This window comes from Limanda limanda, chromosome 18, assembly GCF_963576545.1.
Source record: "Limanda limanda chromosome 18, fLimLim1.1, whole genome shotgun sequence".
NCBI lineage: Eukaryota > Metazoa > Chordata > Actinopteri > Pleuronectiformes > Pleuronectidae > Limanda > Limanda limanda.
This window is the reverse complement of record NC_083653.1, coordinates 20550749-20571349: the sequence shown is the minus strand read 5'-3', so window position 1 is coordinate 20571349 and position 20601 is coordinate 20550749. Positions and strand designations below refer to the sequence as shown.

The window sequence follows — 20601 nt, the reverse complement described above, 5'->3', positions numbered from 1 at the left end:
GAGGCATCACATTGAAAGTGTCGTTTTAAAGGGTTTTACATGATGACTACGTTGGGAAGTTGGTCAAAACCCTAAAAGCCCGTTCTAAACTCTGATGGGACACAGAGCTTGAGATCCCAAAAGAGAGAATGCCTTCATAGCTAATCAGCTTCATTGCACCGTTCAGGTTTTACTCTCCAGCCATCAGTCCCTGAAGGATGTTGCGATTGTCGTGAAAACAACAGCTTTGAATTAGCGTTGCTGCCAGGAAGGGAAATACATTACGTGATACCTAATGTAAATGTCATTGAAAAGATCCACAAAAAATGAGCAGGAAATAGCAAGCATATGTGCAGGATCAAAAGAGCGAACATGCAGATGGACAGAGGAATGAAACTGTCATTTAACTTTTAAGTTTTTCTATGTAACTATAGAGCCCTTTTCAAACATGCACTCACACCTACACAATTGGGTCCGGACTTTCCTTGGAGTTTGTCTTTCACATATGAGCAACACAATGGTGCGGCGTGCAGAGTCAGGATGTGACGTATACATTTTGCTGCAGAGATCATGTTTTTGTGAACAGCACATTGACGCAGATGTCGCCTGTATCACCAAAAGCTCTCAAACTCAAAGTTTCTGGCTCATCTTTTTTATTCTTAGATGTTTTTTTGTTTTTTTTCTTCACATTTGCAGCCACTGGGAATCTGCTAAAGGATCTCCTGCAGTATTCCCATATGGGTTTATTAGGACATTAATTAGAGTTTTTACCAGGGGGCTGGTAAGAGAAATTCTGGAGTTTCAGCCGAGCTGAGGTGACCTGCATAATATGCGTGCACTGTCTGAAAGTGGTATTCGAGTCCTGGGGTCAGACAGCAGCATGTACTGTAGTTCCCTTTTTCAAACTAACACTAGAAATGTTCTAATTCAGCACCAGGGGCTTTCCGAAAAATATTTTGCTAATAACTTTATGTATGTAAACAATATATAACATATTTTTGTTTCACCAATATGTTTTAACCATAGGACCCTGAATAGAAAGAGGGTTTATTAGGAAGTAATTGTTTTGAATTGTATAGTCTTTGCTATTCCGATATAGTAAATAGCAACATAAGCATTAACAGTGTAGCAGAGAAGTTAATCGTCAAACTTCAGTCCTTCACTTGTCAAAAACTGTCTCCAGGTGGAAAGCAAGACTGTTGGTAACTTCTCTTTTGCTTCTATTTCTACCTCGTCTTTGCTTCTACTGAAATGAGCATGTTAACCAGCTGACCTGGCCCACGTCATGTCACTTAAATTCTGTGAGTCACTGTGGTGTCTAGTCTGCCCCTTAGGAGGTAGCGCTGCTCAGAGGGCCTATTATAGCCTCTCATCTTATGGAAGCAACAATAGCTGCAGCTCTGGTCGAGTGACATTCACCACCACCTGCTCCCTGCAAGAAAATGACGGGCAGACAGGTGTATGTTAATAAAGTAAAAATAGTTCTTTAGAATTGGCAGGACAATATTAGCTTTTATCAGTATTACATTGAATATTTTCAAAGATCCTAACATTTGCTTACAACAATCCTCCTGCTTAGATTTACTTGTGAGTGATGCAGCTGGGTCATACTTCAGAGCAGGGTCCTTCAGCTCCATCCTCTGCAAGGACATGGTTTAGTATTTGCAGTGGAAACCTCCCAGACTGAGGTGGATGTTGCTGAGAAGAGTGTTAAGGAGTGACAGTGATATGGAGTGGGGAGGTGTCGCCTCATACTCAATCACTGTGAATTCATTTGGGGAAGATAGAGGAAGTCTAATCAGTCTTGCACGATCACCCGTGGATCCTTTTTCTGTTCTCAACAGCGGCATCTGCTCCAGCTGCATGAACACGGCACTCTCTGCGGCTTCGCTCCCCACTCTCACCACCGAGCACCGAGCGCTATCTGCGCCCTCTTTTCCTCTCGTTCCTGTCAAAACACCATGTAATTATGTTGAAAGTTCCCCTTTCAGAGAAGTGGCCCGTGTTTGGTTCTGTCTTTCAAGTCCCAGCTGCTCTGCTAAATGTCTTGTGAAACTCGTGAATTACCACCATAAATAATCCTTTTCAATGATGTTTAAAGAACACAAGAGGAAAGCTTAGAAAATAGTCAGATGCTGCAGTCTCTGGGGTCCATCACTGGCCTCAGATGTGAACACACACTTTCTCATATTTTCACTCAATTGTTCTGTCTCCTTTTTAAAGTTTTTAATTTGCCTTAATCTCACTCTGTCTTTAGCAACATTTAAGAAGCGATCACTGTCTCCATGCTCGTCTTTGATAAACCAGTAGTAGCAGAGCAGAGTTTTTAGGCCCTTTATTTAAAGCTTTGGTAAGTAACTTTAATATAATATAATTGCAGAATGACTTATTAAAAAATGTCCCAATAGTCACATCTACTGATACCACAGGATATCATATCTACTGAGACTTCAAAAAGCCTCCTCTTTCTCCCCTCCTCTTCTCTTCTCACTTATGAACTTGGGAACCTAAAACCATCACTAGAGCTTAAGCTTTTGTGAAAGCTTTCGTCGCAAGATTAGAAACAGTGAATCTTATCTTTATAAATCATGATCAGATAATATTAGGCAGGAGATGGACTGGTTGTCTACGCAGGTTTCTGGTTTAATCCCACACTCCCTCAGAGAGTGTTTTGAATCCGTATCAATGTAGCCTGTTTGCCATTATAGTAGCTGACATTTAGGATAATTACCTTTACACAACAGACTCAAAATCCGTGTTTCCAATCTGGCTAATTTGTCCCACCACTGTTTCACAATGAAGTGAATGATGGAATATTTTTTTCAATTTTTTAGGTGGCATTCAGGTTCAGGTTCAGGTTAGACTGAAATGAATGTAAGAAAATGTGATGTCCTCCAAAGTCATTGAGACATGACCGTGTCTGTGTGTATGTGCGTGTACAAAGCAGCATACCAAAAGCTCACCCCATCATATCATATCATAGAGACATCACAATGAAGTCAGAAAACAAAGTCATACATACATAAATAAAGCTTTTTTCCATGTATCTCTGTGGACACTTCCTGAAGCTTAAATAGATTGGAAAATTATTTATGATCATATGGTCGGAATAACCTCATCATAACATCACGATGAAGTGCAGTGTGGTAGTAGTGTTTTAATAAGATTAGAGATACAATCTACATTTTATTCAGATTAACCAATCCTTCATCGTCATATGTTATAAATTACATCATTATGAAATGGCATTATCACATTAAAAAAATTACATTACCTGATTATATATATACAGAGCGTGTGCAGGGTATGTATCACCCCTCCTCCGCTTTTCATTGTCTATTGTCTAGATGTCATAGTAGCCCTCATCATGATTAATACTATAATTACTATTAGTCGTAGTGGTGTTAGCATGACATTAATAATCTATTTATTCAGTTTATCTCTGCCCACTGGTGTGCTGGGATATGGTTTAGTGGGTCTCTGTCAGGCTTGTGGCACTCACATCCTCACAGCCCATCACAAAACACCACAACACAAAGAACTAAGTGTGCCACCTCTCAATAGACAGCCTGCTTCCTAAAGGCAGCGAGAGTCATCCAGGATGGGAAGAGCAATATGACAGCTCCCCTCACTGGGGTCGGCCGTGGCTTCAAGCAACCCCTGCTTTGTGTCTTTCTCACTTATAAATAAAATAAAGATCAATAAACAAAAGTAGCCATGTTGCAGAAAGACTAGGGAGGATAACTTTTGCTTGTACATTCATGTGGTGTGTCTGTGTAGCTGAGTGATCTCATTCATAGCTCCACTGAGGCTGTTGGAGTTGTGGACCTTGCTCAAGGGCTCCACGGTGGTGTTGATGCATGGAGGAGGGGCAAGGGCTTTTTCCCAGCCAGATTTAATCCTGCCAGTCCAATCACTGAACCCTCCAGCCTCCAAAGGAGGTTATGTTTTCTTTGTCTGTTTGTTTGTTTGCACAACCGCTGAGCAAATTATCTTTGAAACTTGGTGGAAGGTGAGGTATAAAGGTATAAAAAGGTATAAAGAACCCAGTCAATTTTGGAGTGCATATGATCAAGGTAACAGATACTGGATCCCCCCCACACACACACACACACACACTTTCTTTAATGTAGCGATAGGGGGCTGATAGACATGTTTGTGAATTTCTCAAGAAATAACGCAGAGTTCTTGTTTTATTCAATCCCAGGCTTGTGCTTGTGAAAATATGTATTTTTAAGGGGTGCTTTCTTTTCAGTTGATGTACAGTACAAATTTATAGTATTTTTTTTGTGTCTAATGTGGTTTGCAGAAATCTCTGAACATGGCATATGTATCTTTTTTCAATACATGTATGATCAACCTGATGATTAAATAGCAAATTAGTGTTGGGGAAGATATTTGCTCTTCGTGGCCTTTTAGTTTTGTGTATTGATAAACAAGATATTAACATTTACATGATTAACTATAACTATGATGAACTATACCATGTGAATTTATATCACCTGTCTCCTTGAATTCAATGAAGCTGCACCAGATTCCACACTCATAGATACCTGATACTTTTCATCAAGATGAATTAAAACACGCTTGCAATGTTAAAGAAAGTAAAAAAATAAATACAATCCCTGGATCTGAACCAAAATTCGATGAGTTCTTCAAAGACCTAAGCCACCACCAGTTTCCATAGAAATGTGTTGTGTTGTTTTTGTTTAATCTTGCTTTTAAACACATAACAAACAGTCATTTCACAACAAGCTTTCAGACATGAACTGTACTGCACGGTTCCTCTGTGTTTTGTCCAGAGAAGGTGCATGTGTGCAGAGTCTCTAGAAATACAGGAGAATCTGATGTGAGAACACAGCAGGGGATCCCCCGCTGGAAATGAAAAAAACAAAAAGAAAACAAATATTCCCGAGGTGAAAAAGTGCTGTCATCCACGTGGAAGACACAGACGAAGATGTCAAGAGAGTTTGTGGTGAAAAGGGCTGTCGACAGTGTCGGGGTGCTGACAACAAAATCAATTGATCTACGCAGTGGAGTTAATATGTCACTTCCTGCATCTGTCTGCTTCACCCGGCTGCTCCGCCACTCACCTGAATAATGCGGAGGATTTGTTGCTGTTGTGATTGTGGACTTGTCTGAGCAGAGAACCTCCCGCTGTGTTGTGCGTGAGTGAAAGGTGAACTCTGGGTAAACTCCGTAGCCATTCTCCGGATTTTACCCAGAGGTCAAGTCTGAAAACGGCTATAGAAAACAACTAATGGATAGGGTGAAAACATTCACATGCTTGACATGATATAGCCATAACAAAGATGGTATTTCTAACTCTTTATTAAAACTACAGCATAGTCACATTAACGTTAATTTGACTGTCCTCCTGATGACTGTAAGTCCAGGATACTCAAGTTCACTACAGGTTCTCCCAGGTGTTTGAGAGAAAGTGTATAGTGTCAAAAACTCAGACTCTGCCACTACCACCCAAGTTTCCACAAGAAAAAAAAGTGGGCAATCATCTGGTGTGGGCCAATGTTATTTTTCACAGAGATAGCCTTTTGATTGTCTGGAGGGAGAAATTGGTATTATTTACTGCAAAATTGCCTTGCTTGATCCCCATTGGGTGAACTAGCAAGCTGAGACTAAATATGTCTTCTCTCCTATGCGTCTCATATCCTCTGCACAAGCTCTCTTGTCTGCAGTGCTGAGGAGTGAGACAGCTTTAGAAGTGGAAGTCTACCAGCTCTCAGTTAGATGGCTGTATCAAAGAGCTTAGAGGAAAATACTTGAACACAGCGGGGCCCGAACACAACACATCTCCTCGAATGAGTTCTCTTCTCGGTGTCAGGATGAGCTGGTTTCCATTGCTTCAGGACCTCTCCTGACTGACCATCAACGAGAGGAAAGAGAAAACAACCAGTTTCTATACTTTGAGTATGTTATCTTAAGTATGTAGGCTACACAAGTGAAGTTTCTGTTCTGTTCTCCAGCTTTTTCTAAAACTTCTGTGGTCATCTATATGTCACAGATGAGCATCTGCTGTTCTCTGTAGTGTGGGCAAGAAGTGTGAATATGAACATGCCGGATGGCATGTGCAAGATGAATCATGCGGGTTTGAAAAAGCATTGACTGAGACTAAAATTAACACATCACACATTTCCTGGAATACATACTTGGGCATATGCAGCAGTTTGGGTAAAAAGCCAAACACAGAAGAAAAGCACACCCTGAGGCAACTTCTTCTCTTGGCACCACAGCTCAAGATGTCAGCAACCACAGCAAAGGCAGCCCCTGAAAATGGATTTGACATGCTGATTGTATTAAGATTCCAACTGAAGTTCACTGGAAATGTCAGTCCGTTTTAGAGCTGGGAAACCAAATGTAAAAATTAAATTCCTTGAAAATCCATGAAGAAAGAGGTTGAGCCATCTCCAGCAGCTCAGCCGCTGTGGTAATCGATGCTGATAAGCTGGAATCATCACAGGAACATCCCTCCTCTTTAACACTGTAGCCTTACATAGCACATGGCAATTAATACTTAGTATGTATTAGAGATTGTCTTATTATCACACATGGCAACTTCTCTCCATCACCATTTGGTTTAAACAGGAAATTAGTGGGTTGATAATGATGCTCAGGTCATTGCACTGCCTCAGTCTGGCCCCTTTCTTTAATTACAAGGCTGTATGTACTGTACACACTATCATCAAATCTGCTGGGAGATAAAGACTTCTCATCAGCACTATCTGGCTCTGTATTTTTCCTATGGGGCTCCTGGTTTTTGTAATTTCACCTTTTCAATTCGTTCCAATATTCCATATCTTGTTCATATACTGCACCACTAGTGCAGTGCCCTTTCTAAACCTGCCTGTTTGGAATCTTCTGTTCTTTTGTGCTGTGTTGATGCTCTGGAGCTACTTCAGAATTACTCCTTGTCATCAGTGAGTCCTCCTCAAACACTTCTACAATATACTGTTACTTTATATTGTTTGTGTGCTGGACCTTGTGTGCCGAGCTTTTTATGAACAGTCTATAGTGCAGAGTAAAGATATAAAGCGTTATATTCATCCCGCCTGGTTTATTTGCAGTTAAGATTGTTTTTTTTTTATCAATTGGAAACTGGTTTGTACATGAGTTTGAAAGATTTACTTAATTGCTGTTAGTTTTTCATACATTGCATGTCAGCTTTTTCAGGGGTCTGTTCAATAGTAAAAAAAAAAAAAAAAAAAAACTCAGCTCATTATGAAGCAATGCAGCAACAAAGTTAATGCTGTACTTTTACTTTGTAGACAAATTGCTAAAGAGTTAGTGATTCTGCAAATGTTGTTGCAATGACAGAGATCAGCACCTATGCTCTGTGTCTCAGCCCGATATGGACAACTACAAATAATCAGATATTAAAGTTATCTGCTGGGAGATTGTATTGGTTGCAGGCTGCCAGTTGCAGACAACTGTATTAAATCAGAAGACACAGAAGAAGACATGTTCAAGTGGAGTTAGTACAGTGCTGGATTAAGCTGCTGTGGGGTCTTGGGGCTCCTGCTGTCCCTCCTGTTTCTCCCACTAACATTGTGTATTAATTGTTAATGAATCACTTGTGTACCACTTTTTAATAAGTCAACGTTCTTCATCTTCCTAAAACGTCATCCATCTATGTAGGAATCAATATTACTGACAGCAGAAACTGATGAGGGCTAAATATGATATTATTCATGAGGATTTGCTTTGCTGTGGTATCAGTTTTCATCATTTATGACTGAAGAGATCCTCAGTCTTGATAGCGCTCTGTAGTACAGATTACCCTATAATGTGAAGGTTTCCTCAGAGCTGTTATTCATGGAATTTCTCATTAAAGGTGGTGTTCATAAATTGTCTCCGCTGCCGAACATGGTGTCTTGCTAAGAGCTCAGGGTGGTGTATGGACTACTATTATGGACACTACAGTGACTCACGATCAGACAATTATGAACATGCTTCTCATAGAATGTCAGAAGTGATTCAAATAACTATATGTATGTTTCATTATAGACTGTACATAAAGATGAAAACACATCGTCCCACTGTACAAAAATGAAGCCAAACCTCTTAATATCCCACGAGTGACATCGTTTGGAGCCAGACTCTGGGCAGGAGTTATGTGAAGCCGCCGTATCGAGGTCCTGCTACACTCACTCACGACTCTACAAACCAGTCAGTCTCAGTTGTCAATCATGATTTTTTACCCTGTTTTACTACAGGATGTTTTTCCTTAGGGGGGCCAACATTTACACAGAGGGGCCAATTATATGTTTAACATCCATGCAAGGTGCACATTTAAAGGCCCACTGTGTAAGATTTAGGTGAAAGGGACCCATTGGCAAAATTGAATATAACATAATACTAGTGATGTTTTCATTGTGCGAATTGATGTTTTTCTTTACCCTAGAATAGAGTTTTTATGACAACTGAAGGCTACCACAGGTTCTCCTTCATGTTTGGAAGTGGAGGGTGAAGTGAGGGGTATTCAGCTGCAACATGCAACTTCACCACTAGACATCACTAAATTCTACATACTGAACCTTTAAGTCATTCCATGTTTACTGTTAGCTCTGTAGCTTTACGGACAGGACAAGGGCACTTAAGGGGCCAATCAAGTTTCAGTTGGGGCCAGTCTCCAACTTGACCTGTTTATCTAGTATCAAATGACTAATTTAAACAAACATTAGAACATACATCAGTGTGATAAGAACAACCTAAAATTACAGAACATTTTCATCTCATCAACTAACACGAAAAGGTGGGGTTTTATGACCCACATACTATAGACAGCCAGCAGTGGGCAACCCAGATGGTTTGGCTTCCTTTTTGGGGCGGTGTCATGTCGTCCATCTTTATAGATAGTCTATAATGGGAAGACCTAACCATTACCTAAATATTACGTATACAGCAACTACATATTTAGTATGGCTGTCATCTGGCTGTGACAAACAGTTCCTTTTGAATGGGTTGTATTTACTACAATGTATATCCATGTGGGACCACATAGTTAAACACAATCTGGTGACATGGGAGATCACAGGGAGAGGCTGATTTATTATTAACACCCAAGTGTGTGGAGCTGAGAGAAATTAAGTGAATCTGAGGTTCAGGTTTGCGAAAGCTCTAGTGGGAGATCTCTGCTACTGTCTATCTGTAAGGGAATAGCAGTTCTTCTTCTTCCAGTCATGTGCTTTTTATTACGCTGCAGAGATATGACTGTTTGTGGGTATGGCGTGTTCCACATGGAGGTATGGAGGATATGTTGGCCATACATTTGCACTCATGATCATCTTATCTAGTAAATGCACATGCCGACATGCTTTGCTAACTTCCGTTCCAAACCCATGGCGACAGAAGGCCCGCTGAGACCCTGTCATTTAAGAAGACATATGGAAACAGAGAAAGCACAGAGTTCGCAAGTCAGTTTACATATATATGGTATTCAGGAAATTGCTGACCTATGTGCTCTGCGTCTAACATGAGCCCAGGAATAATTAAGGGGGGAATATTTCCTGTGGACGCCTACACTCTCGGCTCTGTTGTGTGTCTCCCGGGCCGGATGGCAGAGAAGGAGTGTGTGGAAACACTTGCAGCCTCAGAGGGAGCTGACTGCCGGCTGAACTCTGCACACTCACACACAGGAGAGGATAATGTGATCAGACTAGGAGTGAATCGGACCAACTTTGTGCAAATGTGTTGAGATCTGAGTGACTGTGTTTGTGTGTGTGTGATATATGCAACTATATAGTAGGTGGGTGCTCGTATGCAGGCCGAATTCCTGTCATCAGACAAATAAAGGTAGCCTATCATCAGGAAATCACTGCATTTATCTGGTTCTTCTGACCTTTATTTTACTTAAACCTCATAGTATCTACATTCAAAGCAAACGAAATATATATTTTAACATTGTTTTTGCTTTGTTTTCCGAGTGCAAGATGAAAAGATCAATATCAATCCTATTATTTGTGCGTAATTGGGGAGGTGGAGTTATATCGGCACAATAAATGGAAGCAGCTCGAAAAAGCAGCACAGAAAATAGACTGTCATTTACACTGTGCATTCCATAGAGGGTGCAGTTGGAAAGGATGGGAAACTGTGTAACTGTAACAGAGTAACTTTCTAAGATTCAAGATTTCAGATTCAGGAAGATTTATTGTCATTCCAAAACTTCCTAGGGGTTTGTGAAGTGGTTTAAACATCTGGCAGGCCATAGGGTTCCTGTAAGAGTGCGTTTTTGAAAAATCCAAATCGTAAAAAGGCATGTACAAGCATTGGTGGTTCAGTGGTAGAATTCTTGCTTGCCACGCGGGAGGCCCGGGTTTGATCCCCGCTAATGCAACAGAGTATCTTTAGCCAATGATTTACATCTCAAGTGTGGGTATATTGATTGCTATGTCCATAGCCTCCTTCTAGTCTAAAGCAAGTGAAGTCCACATGGGCTGTTAACCCCACCCTGCTCCAAGAGGATTAAGATCATTGATTTATTATGCTCATTGTTAACTGGTTCAAAATGACTTTACAAACACTGATATGTCATCTTGTATGACTCTTGTTCTGGATTATTCAAAGTTTTGACAGCAACCATCAGTTTTGTCCGAATGGCTTGGTACATAACATTTGGACTATTTGGCCCCAGTACGGGACAGCAATGTTCTAGAATACACACATGTATCCCGAATTTTCAGACGTTGGATGCGTATGGTTATTTGACTGACAAGTAGTCCTTCATATTTCCTCTACTTTTAAATATCGTTTTTTCTCTCACATATTTTCTCTGTACCATTGGCCTCGTTGGCGCAGTAGGCAGCGCGTCAGTCTCATAATCTGAAGGTCGTGAGTTCAACCCTCACACGGGGCATGTGCCTTTTTACATGAGGTTTTGAGCGACCTTGCAACAAGTCATTTACACTGTGCATTCCATTGAGGGTGCAGTTGGAAAGGACGGGAAACTGTGGAGACACTAAAGAGGAATGAAGGCACATGCATTTCTGGTTCCCACTGTAGAAATGAAAGAGTAGTTTTGCATTTCTGGTGAAAAGCAGAGCAGCTGCAATTTAGACTACTTGCAAGCCAAACCATGTGGTGCTTCTTTGCTATGTGCAGAAAATCAAGATTGACAGGAATGCAGACAGAGCCTCTGCACACCCATCGCTGCCATAACCTGGACAAGTGATCAACTTTCTGAGATTCAAGATTTCAGATTCAGGAAGATTTATTGTCATTCCAAAACTTCTTAGGGGTCTTTGAAGTGGTTTAAACATCAGATAAATTGTCCTGGCAGGGCATTGGGGTCCCTTAAGTAAAAAAAGGCTCTCTGGTATTGCTTCTGTCGTTTGCAGTAAAGTCCACATGGGCTGTTAGCCCCACAACAGAGTTACTTTCTAAGATTCAAGATTTCAGATTCAGATTCAGGAAGATTTATTGTCATTCCAAAACTTCCTAGGGGTCTGTGAAGTAGTCCTTCCTATTTCCTCTACTTTTAAATATCGTTTTGTTTCTCACATATTTTCTCTGTACTATTGGCCTCGTTGGCGCAGTAGGCAGCGCGTCAGTCTCATAATCTGAAGGTCGTGAGTTCAACCCTCACACGGGGCATGTGCCTTTTTACATGAGGTTTTGAGTGACCTTGCAACAAGTCATTTACACTGTGCAGTTGGAAAGGACGGGAAACTTTGGAGACACTAAAGAGGAATGAAGGCACATGCATTTCTGGTTCCCACTGTAGAAATGAAAGAGTAGTTTTGCATTTCTGGTGAAAAGCAGGCCAAACCATGTGGTGCTTCTTTGCTATGTGCAGAAAATCGAGATTGACAGGAATGCAGACAGAGCCTCTGCACACCCATAGCTGACATAACCTGGACAAGTGATCAACTTTCTGACATTCAAGATTTCAGATTCAGGAAGATTTATTGTCATTCCAAAACTTCTTAGGGGTCTTTGAAGTGGTTTAAACATCAGATAAATTGTCCTGGCAGGGCATTGGGGTCCCTTAAGAGTGCGTTTTGGAAAATTCAAAATCGTAAAAAAAGGCTCTCTGGTATTGGTTCTGTCGTTTGCAGTAAAGTCCACATGGGCTGTTAGCCCCACAACAGAGTAACTTTCTAAGATTCAAGATTTCAGATTCAGGAAGATTTATTGTCATTCCAAAACTTCCTAGGGGTCTGTGAAGTGGTTTAAACATCCGATAAATTGTCCTGGCAGGCCATAGGGTTCCTGTAAGAGTGCGTTTTTCGAAAAATCCAAATCGTAAAAAGGCATGTACAAGCATTGGTGGTTCAGTGGTAGAATTCTCGCCTGCCACGCGGGAGGCCCGGGTTCGATTCCCGGCTAATGCAACAGAGTATCTTTAGCCAATGATTTACATCTCAAGTGTGGGTATATTGATTGCTATGTCCATAGCCTCCTTCTAGTCTAAAGCACACTGGTGTTGGTTCTGTCGTTTGCAGTAAAGTCCACATGGGCTGTTAACCCCACCCTGCTCCAAGAGGATTAAGATCATTGATATATTATGCTCATTGTTAACTGGTTCAAAATCAATTTACAAACACTGATATGTCATCTTGTATGACTCTTGTTCTGGATTATTCAAAGTTTTGACAGCAACCATCGGTTTTGTCCGAATGGCTTGGTACATAACATTTGGACTATTTGGACCCAGTACGGGACAGCAATGTTCTAGAATACACACATGTATCCCGAATTTTCCGACGTTGGATGCGTATGGTTATTTGACTGACAAGTAGTCCTTCATATTTCCTCTACTTTTAAATATCGTTTTTTTTTCTCACATATTTTCTCTGTACCATTGGCCTCGTTGGCGCAGTAGGCAGCGCGTCAGTCTCATAATCTGAAGGTCGTGAGTTCAACCCTCACACGGGGCATGTGCCTTTTTACATGAGGTTTTGAGCGACCTTGCAACAAGTCATTTACACTGTGTATTCCATAGAGGGTGCAGTTGGAAAGGACGGGAAACTGTGGAGACACTAAAGAGGAATGAAGGCACATGCATTTCTGGTTCCCACTGTAGAAATGAAAGAGTAGTTTTGCATTTCTGGTGAAAAGCAGGCCAAACCATGTGGTGCTTCTTTGCTATGTGCAGAAAATCGAGATTGACAGGAATGCAGACAGAGCCTCTGCACACCCATAGCTGACATAACCTGGACAAGTGATCAACTTTCTGACATTCAAGATTTCAGATTCAGGAGGATTTATTGTCATTCCAAAACTTCTTAGGGGTCTTTGAAGTGGTTTAAACATCAGATAAATTGTCCTGGCAGGGCATTGGGGTCCCTTAAGAGTGCGTTTTGGAAAATTCAAAATCGTAAAAAAAGGCTCTCTGGTATTGGTTCTGTCGTTTGCAGTAAAGTCCACATGGGCTGTTAGCCCCACAACAGAGTAACTTTCTAAGATTCAAGATTTCAGATTCAGGAAGATTTATTGTCATTCCAAAACTTCCTAGGGGTCTGTGAAGTGGTTTAAACATCCGATAAATTGTCCTGGCAGGCCATAGGGTTCCTGTAAGAGTGCGTTTTTCGAAAAATCCAAATCGTAAAAAGGCATATACAAGCATTGGTGGTTCAGTGGTAGAATTCTCGCCTGCCACGCGGGAGGCCCGGGTTCGATTCCCGGCTAATGCAACAGAGTATCTTTAGCCAATGATTTACATCTCAAGTGTGGGTATATTGATTGCTATGTCCATAGCCTCCTTCTAGTCTAAAGCACACTGGTGTTGGTTCTGTCGTTTGCAGTAAAGTCCACATGGGCTGTTAACCCCACCCTGCTCCAAGAGGATTAAGATCATTGATTTATTATGCTCATTGTTAACTGGTTCAAAATCAATTTACAAACACTGATATGTCATCTTGTATGACTCTTGTTCTGGATTATTCAAAGTTTTGACAGCAACCATCGGTTTTGTCCGAATGGCTTGGTACATAACATTTTGACTATTTGGACCCAGTACGGGACAGCAATGTTCTAGAATACACACATGTATCCCGAATTTTCCGACGTTGGATGCGTATGGTTATTTGACTGACAAGTAGTCCTTCATATTTCCTCTACTTTTAAATATCGTTTTTTTTTCTCACATATTTTCTCTGTACCATTGGCCTCGTTGGCGCAGTAGGCAGCGCGTCAGTCTCATAATCTGAAGGTCGTGAGTTCAACCCTCACACGGGGCATGTGCCTTTTTACATGAGGTTTTGAGCGACCTTGCAACAAGTCATTTACACTGTGTATTCCATAGAGGGTGCAGTTGGAAAGGACGGGAAACTGTGGAGACACTAAAGAGGAATGAAGGCACATGCATTTCTGGTTCCCACTGTAGAAATGAAAGAGTAGTTTTGCATTTCTGGTGAAAAGCAGGCCAAACCATGTGGTGCTTCTTTGCTATGTGCAGAAAATCGAGATTGACAGGAATGCAGACAGAGCCTCTGCACACCCATAGCTGACATAACCTGGACAAGTGATCAACTTTCTGAAATTCAAGATTTCAGATTCAGGAAGATTTATTGTCACTCCAAAACTTCTTAGGGGTCTTTGAAGTGGTTTAAACATCAGATAAATTGTCCTGGCAGGGCATTGGGGTCCCTTAAGAGTGCGTTTTGGAAAATTCAAAATCGTAAAAAAAGGCTCTCTGGTATTGCTTCTGTCGTTTGCAGTAAAGTCCACATGGGCTGTTAGCCCCACAACAGAGTTACTTTCTAAGATTCAAGATTTCAGATTCAGATTCAGGAAGATTTATTGTCATTCCAAAACTTCCTAGGGGTCTGTGAAGTAGTCCTTCCTATTTCCTCTACTTTTAAATATCGTTTTGTTTCTCATATATTTTCTCTGTACCATTGGCCTCGTTGGCGCAGTAGGCAGCGCGTCAGTCTCATAATCTGAAGGTCGTGAGTTCAACCCTCACACGGGGCATGTGCCTTTTTACATGAGGTTTTGAGTGACCTTGCAACAAGTCATTTACACTGTGCAGTTGGAAAGGACGGGAAACTGTGGAGACACTAAAGAGGAATGAAGGCACATGCATTTCTGGTTCCCACTGTAGAAATGAAAGAGTAGTTTTGCATTTCTGGTGAAAAGCAGGCCAAACCATGTGGTGCTTCTTTGCTATGTGCAGAAAATCGAGATTGACAGGAATGCAGACAGAGCCTCTGCACACCCATAGCTGACATAACCTGGACAAGTGATAAACTTTCTGACATTCAAGATTTCAGATTCAGGAAGATTTATTGTCATTCCAAAACTTCTTAGGGGTCTTTGAAGTGGTTTAAACATCAGATAAATTGTCCTGGCAGGGCATTGGGGTCCCTTAAGAGTGCGTTTTGGAAAATTCAAAATCGTAAAAAAAGGCTCTCTGGTATTGGTTCTGTCGTTTGCAGTAAAGTCCACATGGGCTGTTAGCCCCACAACAGAGTAACTTTCTAAGATTCAAGATTTCAGATTCAGGAAGATTTATTGTCATTCCAAAACTTCCTAGGGGTCTGTGAAGTGGTTTAAACATCCGATAAATTGTCCTGGCAGGCCATAGGGTTCCTGTAAGAGTGCATTTTTTGAAAAATCCAAATCGTAAAAGACATGTACAAGCATTGGTGGTTCAGTGGTAGAATTCTTGCCTGCCACGCGGGAGGCCCGGGTTCGATTCCCGGCTAATGCAACAGAGTATCTTTAGCCAATGATTTACATCTCAAGTGTGGGTATATTGATTGCTATGTCCATAGCCTCCTTCTAGTCTAAAGCACACTGGTGTTGGTTCTGTCGTTTGCAGTAAAGTCCACATGGGCTGTTAACCCCACCCTGCTCCAAGAGGATTAAGATCATTGATTTATTATGCTCATTGTTAACTGGTTCAAAATCAATTTACAAACACTGATATGTCATATGACTCTTGTTCTGGATTATTCAAAGTTTTGACAGCAACCATCGGTTTTGTCCGAATGGCTTGGTACATAACATTTGGACTATTTGGACCTAGTACGGGACAGCAATGTTCTAGAATACACACATGTATCCCGAATTTTCAGACGTTGGATGCGTATGGTTATTTGACTGACAAGTAGTCCTTCATATTTCCTCTACTTTTAAATATCGTTTTTTTTTCTCACATATTTTCTCTGTACCATTGGCCTCGTTGGCGCAGTAGGCAGCGCGTCAGTCTCATAATCTGAAGGTCGTGAGTTCAACCCTCACACGGGGCATGTGCCTTTTTACATGAGGTTTTGAGCGACCTTGCAACAAGTCATTTACACTGTGTATTCCATAGAGGGTGCAGTTGGAAAGGACGGGAAACTGTGGAGACACTAAAGAGGAATGAAGGCACATGCATTTCTGGTTCCCACTGTAGAAATGAAAGAGTAGTTTTGCATTTCTGGTGAAAAGCAGGCCAAACCATGTGATGCTTCTTTGCTATGTGCAGAAAATCGAGATTGACAGGAATGCACACAGAGCCTCTGCACACCCATAGCTGACATAACCTGGACAAGTGATAAACTTTCTGACATTCAAGATTTCAGATTCAGGAAGATTTATTGTCATTCCAAAACTTCTTAGGGGTCTTTGAAGTGGTTTAAACATCAGATAAATTGTCCTGGCAGGGCATTGGGGTCCCTTAAGAGTGCGTTTTGGAAAATTCAAAATCGTAAAAAAAGGCTCTCTGGTATTGGTTCTGTCGTTTGCAGTAAAGTCCACATGGGCTGTTAGCCCCACAACAGAGTAACTTTCTAAGATTCAAGATTTCAGATTCAGGAAGATTTATTGTCATTCCAAAACTTCCTAGGGGTCTGTGAAGTGGTTTAAACATCCGATAAATTGTCCTGGCAGGCCATAGGGTTCCTGTAAGAGTGCGTTTTTCGAAAAATCCAAATCGTAAAAAGGCATGTACAAGCATTGGTGGTTCAGTGGTAGAATTCTCGCCTGCCACGCAGGAGGCCCGGGTTCGATTCCCGGCTAATGCAACAGAGTATCTTTAGCCAATGATTTACATCTCAAGTGTGGGTATATTGATTGCTATGTCCATAGCCTCCTTCTAGTCTAAAGCACACTGGTGTTGGTTCTGTTGTTTGCAGTAAAGTCCACATGGGCTGTTAACCCCACCCTGCTCCAAGAGGATTAAGATCATTGATTTATTATGCTCATTGTTAACTGGTTCAAAATCAATTTACAAACACTGATATGTCATCTTGTATGACTCTTGTTCTGGATTATTCAAAGTTTTGACAGCAACCATCGGTTTTGTCCGAATGGCTTGGTACATAACATTTGGACTATTTGGACCCAGTACGGGACAGCAATGTTCTAGAATACACACATGTATCCCGAATTTTCAGACGTTGGATGCGTATGGTTATTTGACTGACAAGTAGTCCTTCATATTTCCTCTACTTTTAAATATCGTTTTTTTTTCTCACATATTTTCTCTGTACCATTGGCCTCGTTGGCGCAGTAGGCAGCGCGTCAGTCTCATAATCTGAAGGTCGTGAGTTCAACCCTCACACGGGGCATGTGCCTTTTTACATGAGGTTTTGAGCGACCTTGCAACAAGTCATTTACACTGTGTATTCCATAGAGGGTGCAGTTGGAAAGGACGGGAAACTGTGGAGACACTAAAGAGGAATGAAGGCACATGCATTTCTGGTTCCCACTGTAGAAATGAAAGAGTAGTTTTGCATTTCTGGTGAAAAGCAGAGCAGCTGCAATTTAGACTACTTGCAGGCCAAACCATGTGGTGCTTCTTTGCTATGTGCAGAAAATCAAGATTGACAGGAATGCAGACAGAGCCTCTGCACACCCATCGCTGCCATAACCTGGACAAGTGATCAACTTTCTGAGATTCAAGATTTCAGATTCAGGAAGATTTATTGTCATTCCAAAACTTCTTAGGGGTCTTTGAAGTGGTTTAAACATCAGATAAATTGTCCTGGCAGGGCATTGGGGTCCCTTAAGTAAAAAAAGGCTCTCTGGTATTGCTTCTGTCGTTTGCAGTAAAGTCCACATGGGCTGTTAGCCCCACAACAGAGTTACTTTCTAAGATTCAAGATTTCAGATTCAGATTCAGGAAGATTTATTGTCATTCCAAAACTTCCTAGGGGTCTGTGAAGTAGTCCTTCCTATTTCCTCTACTTTTAAATATCGTTTTGTTTCTCACATATTTTCTCTGTACCATTGGCCTCGTTGGCGCAGTAGGCAGCGCGTCAGTCTCATAATCTGAAGGTCGTGAGTTCAACCCTCACACGGGGCATGTGCCTTTTTACATGAGGTTTTGAGTGACCTTGCAACAAGTCATTTACACTGTGCAGTTGGAAAGGACGGGAAACTGTGGAGACACTAAAGAGGAATGAAGGCACATGCATTTCTGGTTCCCACTGTAGAAATGAAAGAGTAGTTTTGCATTTCTGGTGAAAAGCAGGCCAAACCATGTGGTGCTTCTTTGCTATGTGCAGAAAATCGAGATTGACAGGAATGCAGACAGAGCCTCTGCACACCCATAGCTGACATAACCTGGACAAGTGATCAACTTTCTGACATTCAAGATTTCAGATTCAGGAAGATTTATTGTCATTCCAAAACTTCTTAGGGGTCTTTGAAGTGGTTTAAACATCAGATAAATTGTCCTGGCAGGGCATTGGGGTCCCTTAAGAGTGCGTTTTGGAAAATTCAAAATCGTAAAAAAAGGCTCTCTGGTATTGCTTCTGTCGTTTGCAGTAAAGTCCACATGGGCTGTTAGCCCCACAACAGAGTAACTTTCTAAGATTCAAGATTTCAGATTCAGGAAGATTTATTGTCATTCCAAAACTTCCTAGGGGTCTGTGAAGTGGTTTAAACATCCGATAAATTGTCCTGGCAGGCCATAGGGTTCCTGTAAGAGTGCGTTTTTCGAAAAATCCAAATCGTAAAAAGGCATGTACAAGCATTGGTGGTTCAGTGGTAGAATTCTCGCCTGCCACGCGGGAGGCCCGGGTTCGATTCCCGGCTAATGCAACAGAGTATTTTTAGCCAATGATTTACATCTCAAGTGTGGGTATATTGATTGCTATGTCCATAGCCTCCTTCTAGTCTAAAGCACACTGGTGTTGGTTCTGTCGTTTGCAGTAAAGTCCACATGGGCTGTTAACCCCACCCTGCTCCAAGAGGATTAAGATCATTGATTTATTATGCTCATTGTTAACTGGTTCAAAATCAATTTACAAACACTGATATGTCATCTTGTATGACTCTTGTTCTGGATTATTCAAAGTTTTGACAGCAACCATCGGTTTTGTCCGAATGGCTTGGTACATAACATTTGGACTATTTGGACCCAGTACGGGACAGCAATGTTCTAGAATACACACATGTATCCCGAATTTTCCGACGTTGGATGCGTATGGTTATTTGACTGACAAGTAGTCCTTCATATTTCCTCTACTTTTAAATATCGTTTTTTTTTCTCACATATTTTCTCTGTACCATTGGCCTCGTTGGCGCAGTAGGCAGCGCGTCAGTCTCATAATCTGAAGGTCGTGAGTTCAACCCTCACACGGGCTATGTGCCTTTTTACATGAGGTTTTGAGCGACCTTGCAACAAGTCATTTACACTGTGTATTCCATAGAGGGTGCAGTTGGAAAGGACGGGAAACTGTGGAGACACTAAAGAGGAATGAAGGCACATGCATTTCTGGTTCCCACTGTAGAAATGAAAGAGTAGTTTTGCATTTCTGGTGAAAAGCAGAGCAGCTGCAATTTAGACTACTTGCAGGCCAAACCATGTGGTGCTTCTTTGCTATGTGCAGAAAATCGAGATTGACAGGAATGCAGACAGAGCCTCTGCACACCCATAGCTGCCATAACCTGGACAAGTGATCAACTTTTTGAAATTCAAGATTTCAGATTCAGGAAGATTTATTGTCACTCCAAAACTTCTTAGGGGTCTTTGAAGTGGTTTAAACATCAGATAAATTGTCCTGGCAGGGCATTGGGGTCCCTTAAGAGTGCGTTTTGGAAAATTCTAAATCGTAAAAAAAGGCTCTCTGGTATTGTTTCTGTCGTTTGCAGTAAAGTCCACATGGGCTGTTAGCCCCACAACAGAGTTACTTTCTAAGATTCAAGATTTCAGATTCAGATTCAGGAAGATTTATTGTCATTCCAAAACTTCCTAGGGGTCTGTGAAGTAGTCCTTCCTATTTCCTCTACTTTTAAATATCGTTTTGTTTCTCACATATTTTCTCTGTACCATTGGCCTCGTTGGCGCAGTAGGCAGCGCGTCAGTCTCATAATCTGAAGGTCGTGAGTTCAACCCTCACATGGGGCATGTGCCTTTTTACATGAGGTTTTGAGTGACCTTGCAACAAGTCATTTACACTGTGCAGTTGGAAAGGACGGGAAACTGTGGAGACACTAAAGAGGAATGAAGGCACATGCATTTCTGGTTCCCACTGTAGAAATGAAAGAGTAGTTTTGCATTTCTGGTGAAAAGCAGGCCAAACCATGTGGTGCTTCTTTGCTATGTGCAGAAAATCGAGATTGACAGGAATGCAGACAGAGCCTCTGCACACCCATAGCTGACATAACCTGGACAAGTGATCAACTTTCTGACATTCAAGATTTCAGATTCAGGAAGATTTATTGTCATTC

General features: G+C 41.4%; 15 non-coding genes across 15 annotated transcripts; all 15 read left to right on the top strand.

The window, feature by feature from the left end:
• The first annotated feature begins 10776 nt into the window (after positions 1 to 10776).
• trnam-cau (transfer RNA methionine (anticodon CAU)) lies at positions 10777 to 10849 on the top strand. Its single transcript has one exon. It is a non-coding gene; the product is annotated as a tRNA-Met (tRNA).
• Positions 10850 to 11513: 664 nt separating this feature from the next.
• On the top strand, positions 11514 to 11586 carry trnam-cau (transfer RNA methionine (anticodon CAU)). Its single transcript has one exon. It is a non-coding gene; the product is annotated as a tRNA-Met (tRNA).
• A 669-nt stretch (positions 11587 to 12255) lies between these two features.
• trnag-gcc (transfer RNA glycine (anticodon GCC)) lies at positions 12256 to 12326 on the top strand. Its single transcript has one exon. It is a non-coding gene; the product is annotated as a tRNA-Gly (tRNA).
• A 473-nt stretch (positions 12327 to 12799) lies between these two features.
• Positions 12800 to 12872, top strand: trnam-cau (transfer RNA methionine (anticodon CAU)). Its single transcript has one exon. It is a non-coding gene; the product is annotated as a tRNA-Met (tRNA).
• A 685-nt stretch (positions 12873 to 13557) lies between these two features.
• Positions 13558 to 13628, top strand: trnag-gcc (transfer RNA glycine (anticodon GCC)). Its single transcript has one exon. It is a non-coding gene; the product is annotated as a tRNA-Gly (tRNA).
• Positions 13629 to 14101: 473 nt separating this feature from the next.
• trnam-cau (transfer RNA methionine (anticodon CAU)) lies at positions 14102 to 14174 on the top strand. Its single transcript has one exon. It is a non-coding gene; the product is annotated as a tRNA-Met (tRNA).
• A 663-nt stretch (positions 14175 to 14837) lies between these two features.
• trnam-cau (transfer RNA methionine (anticodon CAU)) lies at positions 14838 to 14910 on the top strand. The gene has a single exon. It is a non-coding gene; the product is annotated as a tRNA-Met (tRNA).
• A 668-nt stretch (positions 14911 to 15578) lies between these two features.
• Positions 15579 to 15649, top strand: trnag-gcc (transfer RNA glycine (anticodon GCC)). Its single transcript has one exon. It is a non-coding gene; the product is annotated as a tRNA-Gly (tRNA).
• Positions 15650 to 16117: 468 nt separating this feature from the next.
• On the top strand, positions 16118 to 16190 carry trnam-cau (transfer RNA methionine (anticodon CAU)). The gene has a single exon. It is a non-coding gene; the product is annotated as a tRNA-Met (tRNA).
• Positions 16191 to 16875: 685 nt separating this feature from the next.
• On the top strand, positions 16876 to 16946 carry trnag-gcc (transfer RNA glycine (anticodon GCC)). Its single transcript has one exon. It is a non-coding gene; the product is annotated as a tRNA-Gly (tRNA).
• A 473-nt stretch (positions 16947 to 17419) lies between these two features.
• Positions 17420 to 17492, top strand: trnam-cau (transfer RNA methionine (anticodon CAU)). The gene has a single exon. It is a non-coding gene; the product is annotated as a tRNA-Met (tRNA).
• Positions 17493 to 18156: 664 nt separating this feature from the next.
• trnam-cau (transfer RNA methionine (anticodon CAU)) lies at positions 18157 to 18229 on the top strand. The gene has a single exon. It is a non-coding gene; the product is annotated as a tRNA-Met (tRNA).
• Positions 18230 to 18898: 669 nt separating this feature from the next.
• trnag-gcc (transfer RNA glycine (anticodon GCC)) lies at positions 18899 to 18969 on the top strand. Its single transcript has one exon. It is a non-coding gene; the product is annotated as a tRNA-Gly (tRNA).
• A 472-nt stretch (positions 18970 to 19441) lies between these two features.
• Positions 19442 to 19515, top strand: trnam-cau (transfer RNA methionine (anticodon CAU)). Its single transcript has one exon. It is a non-coding gene; the product is annotated as a tRNA-Met (tRNA).
• A 690-nt stretch (positions 19516 to 20205) lies between these two features.
• trnam-cau (transfer RNA methionine (anticodon CAU)) lies at positions 20206 to 20278 on the top strand. Its single transcript has one exon. It is a non-coding gene; the product is annotated as a tRNA-Met (tRNA).
• Positions 20279 to 20601: the final 323 nt, after the last annotated feature.